Genomic DNA, 21,938 nt, shown 5'->3' with positions numbered 1-21,938 from the left:
CATTTACTGTTAGCAGACTTTTTTTTTCAATTGCTGAGAAACAGATGGGTATAAAATTATAATCACCTGTGTTTTTCAGTTGATTTTTTTTTCTCCATTTACTATAAGGCTGAACATCATTCTGTCTCTTGGCCTTTGAGACCTCTTAATTGGTGACTTAATTGCTCATGTATGTTTTAGAACATTTAAGCATTTATATTTTCTCCTTAATTTTAGGAGCTTCTTTATATAGTCTAAATATTAATTTAACAGCCGTCTGTATGTAGCTGTCTTATGCAAGAATGCCAGTTGCCTTAAAAAAAAAAAGACGTATTTATTTATTTGAAAGAGTGAGCACAAGTGGAAAAGGGGCAAAGGGAGAGAATCCTCAAGCGGACTCCCTGCTGAGCTGGGAGCCCATCAACAACACCACAGGGCTTGATCTCAGAACCCCGAGATGGTGACTTGAGCCGAAACCAAAAGCCGTCAATCAGCCCACTGAACCATCCAGGTACCCCTGCCAGCTGCCTTTTATTTCATTTTATTTTTTTTTAAGATTCTATTTATTTATTCATGAGAGAGAGAGAGAGAGAGAGAGAGAGAGAGAGAGAGAGAGGCAGAGACACAAGCAGAGGGAGAAGCAGTGTCCATGCAGGGAGCCTGACATGGGACTTGATCCCGGGTCTCCAGGATCACGTCCTGGGTGGAAGGTGGTGCTAAACCGCTGAGCCACCCAGGGATCCCCCTGCCTTTTAATGTAAAATGATCTTTTTCCTACTTTGTACTAAATAAAGAAAATATACATTTTCTTACATTTTATTTATTTATTTATGATAGTCACACAGAGAGAGAGAGAGGCAGAGACATAGGCAGAGGGAGAAGCAGGCTCCATGCAGCGAGTTTGACATGGGATTCGACCCCGGGTCTCCAGGATCGCGCCCTGGGCCAAAGGCAGGCGCCAAACCGCTGCGCCACCCAGGGATCCCTACATTTTCTTTTAAAATTTAAAGATATTCTTTTTATATTTAGAATCTTAAACATCCTTGGAATATATTTTAGTGTATGACCTAAAGTTGGAATCTAATTTTATATTATTTTTATATGCAAAGCTAATTGTCATGACCATTTATTAATAACTCATTCTACCTATTGGTCTGTCATATATGAAATCACCATCCATCAGTGGGTGTGTTTCTAGGGTTTTATTGTGTCCCATTGGACACCACCATGTCCACTGCCTGCTGCACTAGTTTAAGCGTGATTGCTATGAATTCTTTACAATAGAAAAAGTTCTCCCTCATTGTTTTCCTTCCAAGAATTTTTGACTCATCTTGAATGCTTATATATCCATATATATCTTAGGGTCAGGAGACACATTCTGTGGGGGGGGGGAACAAAACGAAACTTTGTTGGGATTTAGGTTAGAATTTTATTTAAGCAATAGTTTAATTTGGCAAGAACTGACACTATTAAACCAGAGACTCACTGAAATTAAAAATAATAATAATAATAATATAGTCTTTGATACCAAAATCTGTAAATAACTTTTGGTAAATTCAAGAAAGGTGATGTGAAGAGATATAATCTTTAAGGCTGGATTGGACCTTCATTCACCTGTCCATGAAGCTATGTTCATAAACATATTTCTCTTCATTTGGATTGTGGCTAAAAGAAACAGACATTTATATTTGTCCTTCAGCAGCTGTGGAGGGATGTTTATCGAGGGAGACCAGAGAGAAGTGTTCTGTATCTTTCCAATTATCTCAAGCACTGAATATATATCAGTGTAAGTAAGCAGTTAATTACTGCCAGAGCCATACACGCAGGCCAAATCTTTACTTTCTACCATCCATTAACAGTTTATTCTTGATAATAGAGAGAGGTTTACTGAAGTTATCTATTTAAAGCTTTAACTGCAGGCTTAATTTTTGTGTGGAGAATATGTCCATAAATTCATGAGATGGAGCAATCTTCTCTCATCCTCTGACCTTCCCGTGGTGCTAAAACATGAGGAGATGCATATTCAGCTCTTCCCAAGGAAGATAGTGACCTGCAGAAAAAGAGGGAGAGGATGATCATCCATTCAAGTTGAAGATTTAAAAAAACAGTCATACCCACAAAGCACAGAACAGTGAATTAGGGAATATATAAAGCATCTGATTCTGAGAAATTGAATTTTCATTGCAGATGTTGTGAAGAGATAAAGTTCCACCCTGAAAATATATGCCTGTTGTTGCAGCAAAAATATGAAAATGATATTAAAGCAACTCTAGAACATTATTTCTGTGGAGGGAAGAAAAATATCATTTTTTGTTCTTTGTAATAAATTGGTTCCTTTAATTTTCTTTTCTGCCAGGAGTGACAGATGATTACAAAGTTGATCACACAAACACTGGGCTGATTTTAAATTATAACGATGCAAGGAAAAATAGGAATTGCTCTCCTTTCCTCCCAAGGCAATTTTGGAAGACAAATCATTAAAAGGAGTTCACTAATTTTATAGAGAAATGCCAACATTTCTCAATAGAATTACACTAATCTATGTGTTTTTTAAAACTTTGATAAACACTTAAAACTACATGCCATTATAAAATAACAAACAGAACAAGGATCCAAATGAAATGGAGGTTGCTCTAAGAGCAAAAAAGCCAGTGAACGAATAAAAATTGGAAGTAAAATTGAAAAAAAAAAAAGTAATACCCAAAGGAATAATATTTATTATTCTGCCTCAGGCTACTGAGACTCATGCCTTTAGGTTTACTTTCTTGACGTGGGTGTAGAGTAAATGCAATGGGAAAAATTTTTTAAGATTGATGGAAAATATTGTACATTATTTGCAAAGTTTCTACAAAGTTTCTATTTCCCCTCAATTAATTATTGTGCTCTATGCTCAATCTCCCTCCCTCCCTCTCTCTCTCTCTCTCTCTCTCTCTTTCTCCCTCTTCCTCTAAGGCCCTGTTTAAGCATGGAGAAATCCTCAAAATCATGAGTGGGAAACATCAGGGAAATTGTAAAGAACAGTGACTTCACTGGCCTCATGTTCATCACAACTCTAACCCAGCCCATACAAGGTGGTTATGGGTGTGCTGGTTGGTTGAACACAAATGCCCGCAGCTTCTGGTCATCATGAGTTATGCCATCGTCCCCCTTAACTTCAACTCTCTGCTCTTAACTGGCATTTTGCTTCACAGTCTCCCCAAACACCTGTCATCTCTGTACATTCTCCCTTCTTACTTCCCCCTGAAACTAGGGTAAACATATTTTTAGACCCCACACTCAACTGAGATTGTTTTCTTCTTTTTTTAAAGATGCCTAGATAAGGAAGTAAACAATTTATGTGAAGTGCTTTGTATTCACCTCACTATGGCCCTTATCACATCTTCTTGAAATTATCTGTGTAAAGTCCATCTACCCCACTAAATAGAGCTTCTCCAGGATAAAGATTGTGTCTTATTCTTCATTGCCAAGTTCCTAACAGCTCTTTGATATATTACATAATACATTCAAACATCATTTATTCACACAACAAAATGGGGAAAAAAGGAAGGAAGGCTGGCGAGGAGGGAGAAATAAAAGGAAGAAGGAGATAGGGAAGGAAGGTAAGAAGGCAGGCAGGCAGTTGAACGAGACTTAACCATAAGAAGGAGTCAGTGGCTAAGTTATTTAAAGTGAGGAAGGATCATGAGTATAAGAGTGGATACATGAAATAGGATGGTGTGTAAAGTTTGGTATGCCAAGGGTATGGCAAAGTGACAAGAGATGAAGAAAAAGGTTTTAGCACAACTTGACCTTAAAGGATCATCTTTTGATGGACACCAAGGCTCCTTCCACAGTTTGGCTATTGTGGACATTGCTGCTATAAACATCAGAGTGCAGGTGTCCCGGCATTTCACTGCATCTGTATCTTTGGGGTAAATCCCCAGCAGTGCAATTGCTGGGTCGTAGGGCAGATCCATTTTTAACTCTGAGGAACCTCCACACAGTTTTCCAGAGTGGCTGCACCAGTTCACATTCCCACCAACAATGCAGGAGGGTTCCCCTTTCTCCACATCCTCTCCAACGTTTGTGTTTTCCTGCTTTGCTAATTTTCCCCATTCTCACTGGTGTGAGGTGGTATCTCATTGTGGTTTTGATTTGTATTTCCCTGATGGTAAGTGATGGTTGCCATTGTGGTTGAACAGAAATCTCACAGAGGAAGACACAGACATGGCCAACAAGCACATGAGGAAATGCTCCGCATCACTTGCCATCAGGAAAATACAAATCAAAACCACAATGAGATACCACCTACCCAAGTGTTATTCATGATATAGAAATTCTGGAGAAAATGAAAGCTCAATGAGAACGTGTTGAGAAGTAGAAAGCATTCCCAAAGTCATCTGAGCAACTATATTTTTTTTTTAATTTTTTTATTTATTTATGATAGTCACAGAGAGAGAGAGAGAGAGAGAGAGAGAGAGAGGGAGGCAGAGACACAGGCAGAGGGAGAAGCAGGCTCCATGCACCGGGAGCCTGACGTGGGATTCGATCCTGGGTCTCCAGGATCGCGCCCTGGGCCAAAGGCAGGCGCCAAACCGCTGCGCCACCCAGGGATCCCGCAACTATAGTTTTTGTTGTCATCTTTGTGGGTGACTAAAATCACACAGGAGACCAGTTAAAGTCTCAGCCTTTGGGGGCATGCTGAGTCCTCTAAGATATGAGCAGTTCATAGGCTCTTGTAAATGAAGGATGACATAATTTTAATGTTACATTATTTATCTGGCTCTTCATTTTCATCAAGGATCTTGTTTCTGTGTGTAACTAATGGTCATCCAATACTGATCATAGGCATTCTGTCTCCCCAGCCCAGGCGGCATACACTGGGGAAAAGATCGTGTTTTTATAAGACCACTGACATTTTTTAATGCTTTCAGTTTTGCTCACAGAGGAACACTCTGATTCATCCCTCCCATGCTGGGTTATCCTCTGGTCTTTTATTTCTCAGGATTTTGCTTGCTAATTTTAATTTGCCAAGGCACCAGGAAGTTGGCATCCAGATTAAAATAGCAATGGGTCTTTTAGAACTTTTTCCGGGTGACGCTTAAATATGTGTGACTCTTCACTTTTATCGAGAGATACATTTGAAAAAAATGTGTGTATATGAATTCGGGTTCTTCATTTACTGTGCAAATCTGTGAGAAGACTTGGTTGTTCACATATGTTTTCATCCTCTGTGTAAAACAACACATGAAGGGAAAAAATTTGTTCAAAATTTAGTCAAGGATATTTTGAAAATAATAATATCAATAATGACAAAACCTCTACCTCTGAGAAGCTTCTCCATTTCAATCATTCTACTAAGAGCTTCTTAATGAACAATAGACCTTCTCTACGCTAAAGGCATGAAGATTACGTTTAAGTACCTCCTTGGTCATAATGAATATCCTTTTTCAAAAAGATTTATGTATTTATTTGAGAGAGAGAAAGAAAGGGGGGGCAGGGAAGGGCAGAGGGAATCTTGAAGCAAACCCCCCACTAAGCGTGGAGCCTGATACAGAGCTTAATCTCAGGACCCTGAGATCATGACCTGAGCCAAAACCAAGAGTCGATTGCTTAACTGACTGAGCCACCTAGGCAACCCTCATAATGTATTTCTTGACACATCATATTGGCAAACATATTTCCTCCTTTTCGTGATCTTGTTTTCTCTTTTCAGCTTGTGTGTTGTTTCTGTAAGTTTATTTAATGTCTTATTTTAAAATGGATGTGGTAACATAAATGTTAGTTTGTATTACCTGGTTTTCTGTTTTATTGCGTTTCGCGTAATTAAATCAGGGTGTAGTGAAAAAATGCAGGATTTAAGGTAAGAAAATCGACCTATAACTCTCTACTATGAATGTAAACATAAACATTCTAATGAAATACTAGAAAGCCTACAGGAATTGATAGATTTTACAGGAATTGAAGTTATGGGAAACTAAAGATTTTTCCTGGCAATGTGAGAATCACTTAATATCAGAATATCTGTTATTATATTGCACCATGCCAATTGATTAAATAGGAAATATCATTACGTACTATCCATTTGTGTTGAAATGATATTTTACTGATTTTCTGAATGGTGATGTATGCTTCTGTTTCTATACCTATTGTACTTTCTTCTCAAACAGAGCAGTGTCCTGAATTTTGATTAGATTGACACAAATTTGTTGAGTTTATTTTTCTCATTCAAAGATATTCATTGGGTAGGATTTGTATGATAAACCCTATTCTAGACATCAGAGGGGGAAAATTAAATGTAGATGAGTGTTTCCTGCTCGTTAGGAGTCCATATTGTATAACAAAAAGGATTTTACTGATTAACTAGCCCAGCAGTTCTGGACACCTGGCCCTGACACCTGAGCTAAGTTAGCTCTCTGAGGTTCACCTGGGAAAAAAAGTTAAACTATGGATTCTTAGTCTCCAGAAGAGCTACTGAATCAAAATCCTCAATTGTGGAATGGATAAATTTGTAGTTTTTAAAAGGTAACTTTGATGATGTGTCTCAGCCACTGGTTGGTCAGTTATACTTTCCATCTAATCCATTGAATGGTTCAATATCTGATGCCTAAAGAGGACAATGAGTAGATTTCTTTCCTATCTTTCTTTTTTCTTTATCTTTTTTTTTTTTTTTTTTTTTTGAGAGAGAGAGCATATGTGAGTCAGGGTTGGAGAGGGACAGAGGATGAGGGAGACAGAGAATCTTAAGCAGGCTCCACATTCAGCAGGAGCCTGACACAGGGTTCAATCTCATGACTCTGAGATCATGATCTGAGCTGAAATCAAGAGTTGGACACTTAACTGACGAAGCCACCCAGAAGTACCAAGAGGACAATAAGCAGAGAATATAAGAGATAAGAAAGAACCAGAACTTGAAGCTTAGAAGAACAACCTCTCTATGATTCCAAAGTCATATTTTTTTCTTGAGAATCACTTCATTACGGGCTCTTCCAAATATTCCCTTCAAGTCAAACAAAAGTGGCCTGAAAGATATTTTGAATATGTGTATCACCTTATTAAACTGAACATCCCCAAAGTTTATGAGACTCTTATAAAAAGGGAGTGGTTGTATCCCCTTCAACACTGACTGGATTCCACCTGGAGCTGAGTGGACAGTGGGACAAAATAAACCCATGGTCTGCTCAGAAGTGCAGCCAGGATAATCATGATATAAAACATGGTATTGTTGCATGAGGAGTAACAAAGATCTTAAGATGAGGTTTTCCAGTCTATAACAGTGAAAACATATTTGAACTTGGAGTCCAGTCCTTACTCTCATACTTGACAGATACGGTAGACACAGAACCTCTCCCCTGACCTCCTCTTCAGGCTGATGCACACATTTTTAGTTACTAGGCATATCTGGGCCATGCTCTCAGTCACTCAGATTCTGTGCCCACAAGGCTATGTCTTCTCTATAGGGTGGCCCATGGCCAGTGGCAAGCTGATGTGTGTTGACTTAGGTCCAGCACTTTCATCTCAATTTGGGACATCATGGAAGGGCCATCCTAGCTCCAGATCTCCCCCTAGGAACAGTGGAAGCCTCACTTGGAACCCTTGTGGGTCAACTTTTTCCTCTGCCCAGTCCTACTTTCTTCCTTCCTCCCTGTGTACTTCCTGAGAAGACACTCCAAAGAAGTCCCTGCACAAAGATCTCCATCTCAGGGAGATTCCACAGAGGCTAACCTAAGATGCTGGGTGTATACGATTTAACAAAGCATCAAGCTTTGGTTTCCTCATTTGTAAAGCGAAGAATAAAAGAGCTTCTGGAGGACTAAATGGGAACCACACATACACAAGTGCAAATATATGGCACATAGTGGGGGATTACTCAGTGACTATATGTTTAGCTATTTTTTAAAGTGCTTTAACATATACTAAACATAATCATAGGTTGGACAGTTCCTCTATAACTATAACTCTACATTGTATAGAACATTATTAGATCCATGGTCTCATTAAAAAGCACTGATTTACTATTGAGAAGATATCAACCTTTCCTAATTAGGAGCCTATAGAGAGTTTCCCCTTTATCCTCTCCAGTGGGAAACGAATATTGTTATGACATCATTTCTGTGGTCAGTTGAGCCTTTATCGTTTTTATGTTTCTCAAAATTTGCAAGTGCTATATAAATTAAAAATAACTGGAAATCTGTTTCCCCATTATCTACTTTTTCTCCTTTTGGGAGATAAGAAACCAAATTCTACCGATAGGCAAGCAAAGGGAAGTAACTTTTTTTTGGTGTTAAAATGCAGAATGTGTTAGTGACCAAAAGCAAGAGTATGGAAGGATATGGGGGGGGGGGGGGAGGAAGTGTGAAAATCAGAGGATAAAAGAAGAGTCAAGAGAAAATATGGCCAATGAGGCTGTAAAATGGAGTACAAATTGCATGCTTCTTGTTTGAACTGAGTTTTTGCAAAGGGTTAAAATGCAAAAATAGGATTAACCATCTGAAAAAACAGGGAGTGTATCTTATGAGCTGGGTGCCCATGAAGAACTAATTGACCAAGACATAACAGAAAACAGTGCATGAACCTCTCTGTAGTCCCAATCATGGTCTAATGCTTTCTGCTTGAAGAAATGAACTTGTCCAAGGCCTCATAAGCTAATAAAAGGCAGTACCAGTATTGAAATCCAAGTCTTTTATTCCAAAATCTTGCGTGGTGCCACACAAATTCACTGTATGCTTGATATCAAATGTGCCTCCCTGTGGAACACATTAGTGAGGACAATATTTTTATAGAGCATGTAAATAAAAACAATGAATATGAAAGTGCCTTGCATGGTCTCGGGAACATAGACAGACACTCAGCTGAATACTTGTTAAATCTAAATGCATAACTGCATTCACTACCTTATCTGTCCTGTTTATGCATTCTTAGGTAATTGAAAAAAATTAAGTGACCAGTGATTTTTTGATGTACGATCTGCAAATAAAGAATTGTAGTTTTAATTGTCATATAGATCACTCTTAGTTGTGGCTTTGTGATAGCCTCACTAACCTAGATCTACATGTTCCTAAAATTCAAGGGTTGTCTGCTTCTGTATCATACACTGTCTCCCCTTGGTCCCACAGCAGAAGGTGCCAGCTGCAGCAGAGCTTGTTGAGTTCAGAGAGAGATATGCCTGGGCTTGTATTTTGGTTCCAAAGCACATTAGTTTTACGACTGTGTCATTTCACATATTTTTATAAAATATTTTATTATTTATTTAGAGAGAAAGCATGAGTGAGGAGAGAGGCAGAGGGAGAGGGAGAGAGAAAGGATCTGAAGCTGATCCCCTCACTCCCCACTACATACCAGTGTGGGGCTCGATCATATATTCCCGAGATCATGACCTGAGCCAAAATCAAGAGTCCGCCATTTAACAGACTGAGCCACCCAGGTGCCCCCATATTTTTATGCTTCAAATCTACATGTGTAAACCAAAAATCATAATATCTCTCTCATGTGAGTATTGTATTATGTACAATAAATAAAAGAAATATAAAATAAGACTTATAGTAACATTTCAATAAACATAGCTTTCCTCTTCTCTCCCATATGATATTATATATATACACATTTGTGTGTATAAACATTTCTATATACATAGAGCATATATGTATATACCTTTAATAAGCATTAGTTTCCATCCCTTTGTAAGTAAAAAAATAAAAATATCAAACCATGCTCTTACATTTAAATACGTATATCCAATAATCATATTAACATTCTGATTTTAAAGGCAATTGGTCACCATTTACTAAAGTCTTATTATTTTATTATTTTTATTGCAGGAAATATTATCTCTCCTATTGAAATGCAACAGTTTTACTTACTTAAATGGTACTATGATAGCAATTTTCTTTCTTGATTGTCCTAAAACCCCCAATGGGCTTACCGTTTTCAGAGCAGCATGTACTCTCACCATTAGTTGAAAGGAAATCTGTGGCTCTTGACTGACCATTTCTACTCCCCAAATGAAAACCCAAATAGCCACCTAAAGCATTCACACTTGATGCTGAGAATTTCCAGCATCGATATTTTGTTTTCACAGCTCAGCAAAAGGTTTGAGAATGAAGGTTTTTTTTTTCCTTTTCTACTTTTCTCCTAAAATATTACAAAAGGCTCTTATTTTACCAAATTTATTCTCTTATGTATGTATTTCCCCTCCCCATCCCAGTCACTGGATAAAAAGAGAAAGCACTTTTAGATGAAAACAGGAGAGAGAGAATTCTCCGCTTTCATGAAAACTGCCAGAAGTGGCATTGTAAACACATCTTGCATTTGCTATTTCTAATTTTCCCCCAGAGTTCTTTAATTTTCCCTTTGTGTTTGGAGGAACTCTATGCTCTTTTCAGTCGAAGAAGAATTAAAAACCAAACCCAGTTTTTCAAATACAGACATTTACATTTCAATGTTCTTTAGTGGAAGAAAGAAATGCAGTGGTGACTAATAGCACAATGCCTGTGTGCCTTGCAGGTGTCTGTACTTTTTGTTTCTTTTAGGGCTCTAGAATAAACCCTGCCCTTGACCCAGAATGGGAACTGGATTGCTGAAGATGACGCAAATTTGGCACAGAGCTGCTGGCCTTTCATAGCTCAGAGCACTGTCTCTCCACCAATTATTATAAAGGATCTATGGTAGCTCCTCTGCCCCATCTCTGGAAAAGGTGCCAGTGTCATGAGCTGGTGACATATCTGTGAACGATGCAAACAGGAAGCCATCTGAGAGGTGAATACTCACCTTCCACTCTCATTGATCTCTCATTGACAACCTGATAGGTAATGGAGGGCCATAGAGAATGCTTGAATTTGTCACAGACATACGGTCATGTAGTCATGCTTCTACATGCAGGTAGATCTACAAATTGGAGCAAATGAAGAGTAGGGCTGTTTTAAAATACATATTTAATTTATACAGCATTTAATTTTTGATGAAGTTTTTTTTTCCAAATTATTTTTCTCCAAATTATATCCAAATTTTTTCCAAATTATATTCCAGTTTAAAGAGAAAACAAAGAAACAAAAGACACAAAGGGAATAGTTCTACTGCTTATTAAAACACCCAGCAGTCCATCATGCTATGCACAGACCAGGTTCCCAATCCCCAGAGGCAGCCTCTTTGACTTTTAGTTGATTCCTTGGCAGTTTTTTCTCCACATCTCTCAATAGCAGGAAGACATTGCTGTTTGTGGATTCGCATTCTGAGGCATTATCTACAGACTCTGCCAGAGGATACTCCACTACATAGAGCGCATAACTCGCGTCCCCTTCCCAATCCTGCAAATACAATCATGCTGTGATTTGTGTTGGATGAATAGTCAGTCCCCAGGTTATTATGATGAGGTAAATGCTATTCATGGCTGAGACACACAGTACATTACAATTATTATTCATTTTCTGTGAAATATTTTGTTAAATTTTGAATGTTATTTCAGAGATAATTTTCTAATTTATTTTCCTTGCTTATTGTGTAGTTCACTGTCTACCCCAACCCCAACATATCCCTGGGTATGTACAATTTTCTCTACCTAAATCCAAAAACATTAGGTGTTCTGTTACGTCGCCTCTTTGGAAATGTTTCCCAGAGCCTTTGAACAACTTTGGTGTGGACCAGCTGTTATCCTTGGCTCTCCCTTCACAGTTCCCCTGTGGAATCTCTTCATTTCTAATTTGTTTGACGCCCTCTTTCCTGGATCTCATAGCTTTCTCTTTTTGGTTTTATTTCCCTGTTAGTTACGGCATAGCATCTGGAAGTTTCTTTAGAAAAAGTACATGTCATGTAATTTTGTGATATTCCAAATACCTAAAAATGGGTTTATTCTCCTCTCACACTTAAGAGATAGTTGGGATGTAGAAATTTAGGTTGGAGAGGCATTATTATCCAGTGTTGCTAATAAGAAGCGCACTGCATTTCTGATGCTTATTATTTATTTTGTTAGAGTCAGTTTTTCCCCCACTCCCTGGAAATTTGTTGGGCCACCCCATTGTTCCTATTATCCTACAATTTCATGATTTTATTCCCTTGGTATGGTCCTAAATTCATATTTTGAACTAAGTACCATCTATACATTTCTAATGTGAAACAGCATCGTTTTCCTTCTGAGAAATGATCTGGAAATATTTGATATTTTTTCCTTTCTTTCTAAAGGCTTATCTTCCTAGAGCTCAGATAATTCAGATACTCAACTCCTATACTGATCCTCTCATTTCCTTCTCTCTTTTTTTTTTTTTTCTCCTATTTCTACTATGCTTTTTGGAGATTTACTTAACTCTATCTTCTTGGTATTCTGAAATATTAGATGTGAGATACCTCTCTCTCAAATAAGTAAATAAAATCTTAAAAAAAACATATTTCTTTATTGTAGGATCATCTACCTAAGCTTATCCTATGGGGATAAAATCCTAATATTAGTATCTTTCATTCTTTCCCATTGGGCTGATTTTCTATGAGACTTATGTACATCTTGTGACTGAAAGGTAGAGCTTCATCATATTCAAGAAGCTAAGTTCCTCCCTCATATGAAAGGGCTATTTTCACATAAACTCAGACTTTTTAAAAATTAATAACATGTTTATTAAGATATCATTCACAAAATACTTTTGAAAGTGTACCATTTGGTAGTCTTAAGTTATTCAACTCAATTAATCCTTACAATCTATAGAGTTAGTATTAATATCAGCCCCACTTTATAGATACTGACACTGAGGCCAGGAGGGATTAGTAGCTTCCCAAATAGCTCAAGGAGAGCAGAAATATAAAGTACTAAACAACGTGCGCTCAACAAGATAGACAATAAATATGAATTATCCTTTTCCTTTTGTTAAGTAATTAAGAGACAATTTGGAGATTGTCATAATATACCAATCATTATCTAACGTTGACTTAATCTCTGTTCAGTTCCAGGCACATGTGAAATCCTGGGGGATAGTGATGATTGGCCATTGTCCCACCCTCAGAAATGCTCACAGATGCCTGCGAAACAGACTTATAAACATTTGTCACAGATGCGACAAATGTTTAGATAACAGCTATCTGCTGATAACCTTATCTGTATCTAGCACAGAGTGTGAGTTAAAGAAAGCACGTTGGAACCAATTTTTCAGTACAAAATTATTATTTAAAACATGTACTCTCTTAAGCAGCATGCAGACATTGGAAAAGAGCAAAACATTGATTGCTCATGGAGCTTCCCCACTCAGCAGAGAGACACAGCATATGACCACACACAGTAAAATGAGTAATATCTGGTTTCTATGGGAAATAAGAGCCCAGTGAGGAACAAATCACCTCCAGCTGGGGCTAGTCTGAGAAGGCTAGAATTAGCACTTAAAAGGAGAGCGAGAATTTAGAAGCTTAGAGAAGCAAAGTGGACACTTAAGATAAGAATGTGTTTAATTTCATTCACCAATTCATGTCACACTTATTTATTAAGCATATAAAATACTCCAGGCATAAGGAAATCATAAGAGGTGCGAAGATGAATAAGATATAATTTCTACATGAGAAGAGCTCACCATCCAACAGGAGAGCAATAATTGCACAGACTGAGCCTGGAGTAATGATTCTCTGTGAATAAAATCCACACATATGGGGATGAAGAGGGTCCTTGATGGGAATCTGGCCCTCCAGGAGGGTCTTCCTCAGAGCAATCCAGAATAGTGGATTAGCTATATACTGCTAGTGCTCATGATCCTTTCAGGAATTTTCGGCAGCCAAAATCAGTGGGAACAAGTGCCAATATAAAATAAGCAAAGTATAAGCAGAAGCAAAACTCAGGAGTGGGCTGAGATTTGAGTCAAAAGAAGTATGTTGGCAACAGAGTGACAGAGCCCTGAGGGGTTCTTGTAGAATAAGCTGGAGTGGTCCTCTGAATTCCTGTCGATCGATAGGTTGTGGAGCGTGGACAGCAAGACTGCCTACAAGTATAGTCAGGAGAAGACGTTTTGCTACTGCTATGAACAGTATTCTCAGATCAAATAAGGAGACAGGTCAATGTTGTTGGTCGAGGGGACTGGAAAGACTTCACAGAGGAGGTGATGTATATATTAGTCTTTGAAAGTCGGGCTTCTGCTAGGTGCAGAATGGGAGCAAGAAAGGTCACGTGATGCAAGGTGCACAGCAGGCTCAAAGGCTTGGGGGCAAACGAGTGCATGGCTACACGGGGTGTTCAGGGAATATGAGCATTCTGGCTTTCTTCGCACATCGCATGAGTGGGAAGAAACAGTGGGATACGATGCTTACAGAGAATTTCAGAGAACTCTAATTAGATGTGAAGGGGAAGAAAAAAAGCTTTGTTGCAGAAATGGTGTAAGTTTTTTCTTAGTTTTCCAGTTATATCTATTTTCCCCTTAGGTCCAAGTAGGATTAAGATTTATACATTTTACAAATGGAATGGATTTAAATGTTTTTTTTTTCAAAAAGATGGACTTAGAGTGGCGTGGAGGTGAATTTTATGTCAACTTGACTGGGGTGCGAAGTAGGTGGTCACAGATTACTCTGAGTGTTTCTATGAGGGTATTCTTGGATGAGCTCAACAGTTAAACCAGTAGACTGATTAAAGCAGACTGTGTATGTACACACACACACACACACACACACACTATTGGTTCTGTTTCTATGGAGAATCCTAGTTCAGGTGTCAAGGACCTCTTTTCTGACCCACTCTCCAGCTGCTCTTTATCCACTATTGGACTTGCGTTTTGAAATACTCCAACGTTTCACAAGCAGTAACCTGAGATGAATCTGTGGAGCAAGAAACAAATTAGGAAGTGATCCTAGCAGTTTTCCTGGGGTGAGGGTGAGGACTAATAGTGCCCTGATTTCTTCATAAACATGTGTGTACACATATCACAGCCCAGAGAAAACCACTAGGCAATGTGAGTCTCGTGGATCTTAGTCCAAATCCCTGCTCCATTTTCTGCTACTTGTAATCAGAGGCAATGGCTTAACTTCAGAGGCCTTGATGTTTTCTTCTGTAAAATGGGAGCAGTAAGGGGCTTACCCACAAGTCTCGATGAGATGAGGTATCCAAACACTTGTCATGTGAAAACCACTGTAAATACCATGGCCTTCCCTGAATCCTCATGGGTACAAGATTATTTTACTCCTCCTTCCTCTCTCTGCTTCTTTTCCCTTGCCTCTATGACCACCCCCATGAAGAGAAATGTGCAATAATTGGAAAAAAAATCCCTTTTGTAAACCTTTGGATTTCCTATGTCTTCTGAGCACTCACAATTTTCAATTGTTCCTTGGCTTATTGTCATTGGAAACATTAATCATAAACTTTCATTATCTATGGCCAGGTGTTCAATACACCATATATCTGACATCCAATAAAGAGATGATTGCACCCCTAAAATATTTTGCTTTTTACTATATACAAAGTCATTCAGATAATGAAATTTCAGGAAGAAGAAAGCTAAGGGATAATGCAAATCCATTCTTGCAGAGCTGGGCCTGAGGTTGCATACACACACTCTCTCTCTCTCTCTCTCTCTCATAAACATTAACAATCACCCACAAATATGTTTTATGAGCTTTCATGAAAAGCCTTCAGGGGATTTTGCAAAGTCACCTGGTTAATCTCTAAATTAATCTTTGTGCAAACAAAATTCCTGTAAGCTTTTTAGCAGGTGACCTCAGAGACAAGGCGGTATATAAGCTTCTGACAGTCCATTGTGGGCTCGATGTTTTAAGATCTCTCTTTTCTGGCCTGGCAAGCACACTGCATGCTTCAAACTGTACTTTGCCAGTCCTGGAATGTGTGTGCAGGCATAACTGTGCAGTAGTAGTTTTTTTTTTTTTTTCCCTTTCAACTAAACTCTCCAGACTGCAAACATACCTTCAGTATCCTAGGTTTCAGGGTCATGATCTATTAGAACTAGAAAGAAATAGAGATTATCTGGCCTAAACCCCTCTTTTTGCAACTGCATAAAAGGATAGAAGGAAAACATCAGCTTCTTAGTGTTCCTATTATGGGTTGAATTGTGGCCCCCAAATGATATGTGGAGGTTCTGACCCCTGGTACCCGTGGATGTGATCTCATTTGGAAATAGTGTCTTTGTAGGTGTAATTAAGTTAAAATGAGATCACACTGGAGTAGGGTGCAGCCTTAATGCAATCCAATTGGTATCCTTATGAGAGGAAACTCCGTGTGAGAGATACATGCAAAGAGGACACCGCATGAGGACACAGCCACATGGGGAAGGCAGCCCTATGACCATGGAGAGAGGGAGACAGTAGGTATGCAGTTCTGACACAAGAAATGCCAAGGGTTGCTGGAAACAAAGAGACTAGGGGAGAGGGCATAGCCCCGATCACACTTTGATTTTGGACTCGCAATCTCCAGAATTGTGGGAGAATACATTTCTGTTGGTTTGAGTCACCCAGTTTGTGGTACTTGGTTAAGAAAGCCCTATGAAGTGAACAGAGTCCAACCATAGAAAATAAGAGGACCATTACTTTGAATACCCTGCTGATTTTCTAGGTTGATAAAACAGGAAGTGAGAGCAGCAGAATTTCTTTGAAAGAGGGTTTAAATAACAGTGACCTGATAGGATGGGAGATTGAGGGTGCCTATGCACAATATGAGAAAATGTCAATTGCTGATATCAGAAAATGGGAGGGACGATTGGTATCATGATAGGTTACACCTAATAACCCTATGCCACCTTTTCCTTACTATCACCACTGTGCACTGTGTTCAATTCCAAAAAAGGGAAATAGTAGACATCTTCATTGCTATACAGATGATTTGGTGCTCCTTTGGAAGGGCAGAAAATGTAAGAATTTTAAAGCTGAACATATATTGTGTATAAGCTAGACCCGAAGCCAATAATGCAACATGGATGCACATCGGTGCTAGAACCAAAGTCCTGGACTTTGGGTAAACTGATCAAATCTAAACTTCTCCTTTCTCACCTATAATATGTGCATAATAATAGCCTCTACATAATTTTATAGTGAAGTGTGGTGATGCAGTGCATTCAGAGTGGTTAGTTCAAGTCCTCATCCATAGCACTCCATGTGTATGATGTGCTACGAGGAGCAAGGATGGGGGAGGAGGAAACAGACGTGGGGATGGAGAGGAGGTGGCTGTCCAGGTGAAGGAAAGAAGAGGAGGCCCATGATGAGCTTTGTTCAAATGATAAATAAAAGCCCTTTTAATGTATTTATAATGTGTTTGTAAGCTCATCCATTTTCCCCACCTTCCAGAGCAGCAAGTATATTTTTACTTTGTATAGATGGATTTCTTTCTGCGTTCAGCATTAACCTCATGGTTTTAAAAAGTAATCAGTCTAGTTCCTCACTCTTTATGCAACCACACTCAGAGCTCAATAAAAGTCATCATCACTATCATCGATAGAACTTTAAACTTGGAAATGTGATTTCACACGTGGTAACCTATTTGATTATTAGACAACCAGTAAGTGGTTGGCAGAAAAATACATGTTATGCACATAACAGATGAGGACACCAAGCCTCAGAGATGGAGGGAGCTGCCCAAGGTCACAACCTGGGCTGTGTTTCAGTACAGTGCTCCTCCCACCCAGAGCCTCGCACACCCAGGAAGGTGTCTTCTCTTCCCACTTGCACTGCCTGATATATACTCATTATTCAAAATTCAGTGAAAGCATTTCTTCTGGGAGGACTTACCACAGAGACCTTTTGTGTTACCATCTTTGTCAGTATGACACTTGGATGAAGCGTTCCCTTACTGGTCAGATTATCCCTCCTAGACCTTGATCCCTGTGAGGAGAAGGAACATGATGGCAGAGTGCAACACAGAAAGGAGGGGGGATACTCTCTGCACAAGACAAGTGGTGGTGTGGAACTATACACAGAGCACTGAGCTAGGAGAAGGCTTTTGTTTAATGGCATGCTTGACTTCTCCTCATCCCTTCCTTAGGTTAGCCATCATTCCTGAGCGCTTTCTCCATGTGTTTAATAACTGGGATACAGCTCTGCTCTCTTTCTCCTTGTGGTCTTGATTAGGGAAGTTTGTGAAAGATATTATTCATGTTCTAGACAGGCTTTGTTTTGTTTTGTTTAAGATTTTATGTATTCACTTGAGAGAGAGACAGAGAGCATGAGAGAAGAGAAGGGCAGAAGGAGAAGAAGAAACAGACTCCTTGCTGAGTCCAGAGCCTGAAGCAGGGCTCTATCCCAGGACCCTGGGATCATGACCTGAACTGAAGTCAGACGCTCAAGTGACTGAGCCACCCAGGTGCCCCTTGAAACAGGCTTTTTCATCAATTCTTGAACAAAGAGCAATAGATATGATTCATCTTGATGGTGATGATAAAAGTAATCCAAGTTCTATCATATCTGTCTTATGGTTAACCTGACCACAAATTTGCACCCCAGTAACTAAGCCCAGCCAAACCACAAAGGTTAATCCAGAGAGAGGATTAGTGAGAATGACAATTTGGACTTGACCAAGAATGCTTTCACGTCAGTTTGGTATTGAATCCGCAATCAAATGGAAAAAAAAAAAAAGGGTACTCTTGAGACCAGGGATACTCAGAAGCTTGAGTTGTGATCAGTCTTCTGATCTCAAAGGGGTAGCCCTAAGTTGACTTGTTTTCAACAGCTCTCATGATGAGGTTGGTGGATCCTAGAAATGCTCCCTTGAGGTGAAAAAGGGGCTCTAGGGCAGCCTGTGGTGGCTCAGTGGTTTAGCGCTGCCTTCAGCCCAGGGTGTGATCCTGGAGACCCAGGATGAAGTCCCACGTCAGGCTCCCTGCATGGGGCCTGCTTCTTTCTCTGCCTGTGTCTCTGCCACTGTGTGTGTGTGTGTGTGTGTGTCTCTCATGAATAAATAAATAAAATTTTTTTTAAAAAAAAAGGAGCTCCATGTCAGTTTTCTGGGGTCCACTCTTGTGACAAATTAACTAAAATGTAAAACTAAAATAGTGCACTCATGTTTCATATTTTACATGGCTACTTGGTACTCCCTCAGTGGATCTACTAAATTTTCCTTCTAACAGGCTGATTTTCCTGTCTAACAGACACCATGTTCTGTATGTTCTTTAAATGTATTTAAATGTATGCTGACAAAATGTGTTACAAAAGCTAAGACTTTTTTTCATCTTCCATCTTGAGACATGATCTGTAGATCTTCTCTTTTCTTCCTACTGATGCTGTTTCAGACCTACTTTAGAGGTGTCCAGTTACTTTTCAGTTATAAGAATAAGTCTCATTTTGAAAATTTAGAGACTCTGGATTCAGCAAAATCCAATAACTAGAGAGCGTATGCAAATGACCAATACACATATGAAAAATAATTAAAGTTACTAGTATCCAGGGACATGGCAAATCAAAGTAACAATACCATAATGCTTTACATTTAAAAACTGGTAACAATTTTAAAGTTCTGCAAGACACACTGGTGTCAGGAGTGCTGCAAAAAGATCCCCTCATACATTTTGACAGAAATGTGAATTGTTACAGAGTTTTTAGACAACAGTCTAGCAACGTCCATGAAAACATGAAATTAAACATTTCCTTTGACCCTGAAATCTCACTCTTGGGAATCTATTCCACAAAATGAAAACACAAATATGTCAGAGTACACATGATAGAATCGATATTAAAACATTGGTTTGTAGAGGGAAAAATTAGAAAACCAATGAAAGTCCATCAGTTGGAGATTGTCAAAATAAATCATGCTGCAATCAACACAGAGATATTGAATAGCATGTAGTCATTAAAGCAAAATACAGGAAAGTTCATATAATATGGCCTCACTAGGAAAGACAAGCAGAGAACGATGCTCTTATTCACTTTAATGTATGGACAAATATAGAGATATGTTTATGTTTATTAATCATATGTAATTTTATATCTTCTGTTATATATAAATAACTTTATACAATATATATTAGCTTATTGACATGAATTATTAATTATCTGGTTGTACTGAAGGGCAGGTTTGGAGTCGGGAAAACAAAGTAGAGGGGGGAGGTCTAAGCAAAGTGAAAAAAAAAGAACAAACATAAAGTGATAATAATAGCAGTGTGTATAGTATGATCACATTAGTACCTATATGTAATTATATATGTACAATTATATGTGCACAATTAAACTAGAGACAAATATAGTTGTGTACAGATAACTAGACTTAGTGAATTCAATCAGTTTCAAAACTTTGGGATTCAAAAATCAGTAAAGTAAGTCCCACTTCCTTTTTTTTTTTTTTTTTTTAAAGAAGGAGTGTGAGTGTGAGCTAGGGGAGGGGCAGAGTGAAAGAAAGGGAGAGAATCTCCTGCAGACTCCGAGCTAAGCACAGACAGAGCACCCTCGGGGCTCAATCTCACAACCCTGAGATCATGATTTGAGCTGAAACCAAGAGTTGAACGCTTAACCAACTGAGCCACCCAGGGGCCTCCTTACTTTCTATTTTTAACAACCCACTTAGAGGAATTTTTTTTCTATATAAAAGCTTCATATGAGGTCAGAAGGGGCCAGAATGAAGAGGGCAAGGTTGACAAGCCGATATCTTCCCCAATAGCTCCAATATTTCCTGGTCCAATCCAGTGCTCAGAGATCTGCCTTTTTCTATCTAGTTTCTGAAGCTTAATGGCTTTATGCAGAATTACCATTTGCTTAAACTACCTGAAGTGCTTCATGCTGTATTAAGGAGAGCTCTTAAAAATTCTGGGTTCTCAAGGAATGTTTACCCGTCCAAAGGACTACATAAATGTATCAGAAATTCTAAAAAATCAAAGATTGACCAAGGAATTATTAAGCCTCTCTCTTGCATAAGGAAAGGAATCTATGCTTTTCTTATTCAGATTTCTGACCTGAATAATGATTCCAGAATTTCATTCAGTCTATAAATTGTGATTATCAATTAATAATAAGTGATTTTGTACCTTAGAAGGAGCTATTCTATAATTACTTTTATTTCTTAAAAGAAAATACATGCACTGTATAATATCTTTATTGCAGGCTGATGCTCATCTGTCATTGCTGTTGCTAATAGAAGTATATTTCCTTGCATATCACTAATATTTCAATTTTTAATGGGACAAGGAAACCTTTTCAGAATCTTGTATCATCACTAACACATTTGATTTAATGTCTCAGAGAAACACCCTTGCACTTGTCATTGTTTTGTCTTTCAAATATTGAAGAAATTCTGGGAAATAAGACACATTTCTCCCAGAACACCCAGAAACAATAAATATTATGGCATGTCTGACAACTAAGTGTCCAATTTCAGTACTCAAGGTACTAAGAGTACATGGCTTAACCCTGGATGCATCTGGGCACATCCAGTTCAATCATGTGACACAATAGAGCTGCATCAACCACAAGATGGTAAATCCTTTCCCAAGTATTTTCTAACAAATTATTATTTTGTGTTTGTGAATTTTTACCCTAGAAGATGAGAAGGTACATTTATGTGAGAGAGGAAGCAGAACTAGTTTAATTAATATTAGAAGAGACAAAGAAGAAAAGAACATTTCTTGAAATGTTTTCACAAGAAAGGAGCAGAAATATGTACATGAATTGAGAAATTAATCTTCACTGTTTTCTGCAAAAGTGGCATAATTCACATGACAAATAAGGAAATCCCACCATTTGCTATAACACAGATGGACCCTAAGTGCATTATATGCTAAGTGACATAAGTCAGACAGGAAAAGACAAATACTGTATGATCTCACTCATATGGGACATCTAATAATACAATAAAGTTGAACTCCTAGAAGCAGAGTAGAATTGGTGGTTGCCAAGGGCTGGGAGAGGCAAAGGAAATTGGGGACATGCTGTCAAAAGGTACAAACCTCCAGTGAGAAGATGAATCAATTCTAGGGAGCTAATGAACAACAGTGTGATTATAGTCAATAATACTGTATTACGTACTTTGAAGTTGCAAAGACAGTAGATCTTGAATCTTCTTACCATAGAAAAAGGGAAATGATAATTATGTAATGTGATGGATA

At 38.5% G+C, this 21,938-nt stretch overlaps 1 long non-coding RNA gene across 3 annotated transcripts in view; it reads right to left on the bottom strand.

Moving 5' to 3' along the window:
* Window positions 1–1,534: 1,534 nt before the first annotated feature.
* LOC112665105 (uncharacterized) overlaps window positions 1,535–21,938 on the bottom strand; it is a 66,071-nt gene continuing 45,667 nt past the window's right edge. For all 3 annotated transcript variants that reach the window (XR_004806232.2, XR_004806234.2, XR_003140220.2), the window contains 2 exons: window positions 10,726–10,842; window positions 1,535–2,029 (listed from right to left, as the gene is read on the bottom strand). This is a non-coding gene — a long non-coding RNA (uncharacterized LOC112665105). The remainder of the gene's footprint in view (window positions 2,030–10,725; window positions 10,843–21,938) is intronic.

Source organism: Canis lupus, chromosome 17, assembly GCF_003254725.2.
Source record: "Canis lupus dingo isolate Sandy chromosome 17, ASM325472v2, whole genome shotgun sequence".
In the NCBI taxonomy this organism is placed as follows: Eukaryota; Metazoa; Chordata; class Mammalia; order Carnivora; family Canidae; genus Canis; species Canis lupus.
The sequence above is the reverse complement of the archived record's forward strand: the minus strand, read 5'-3'. Positions and strand labels throughout refer to the sequence as shown.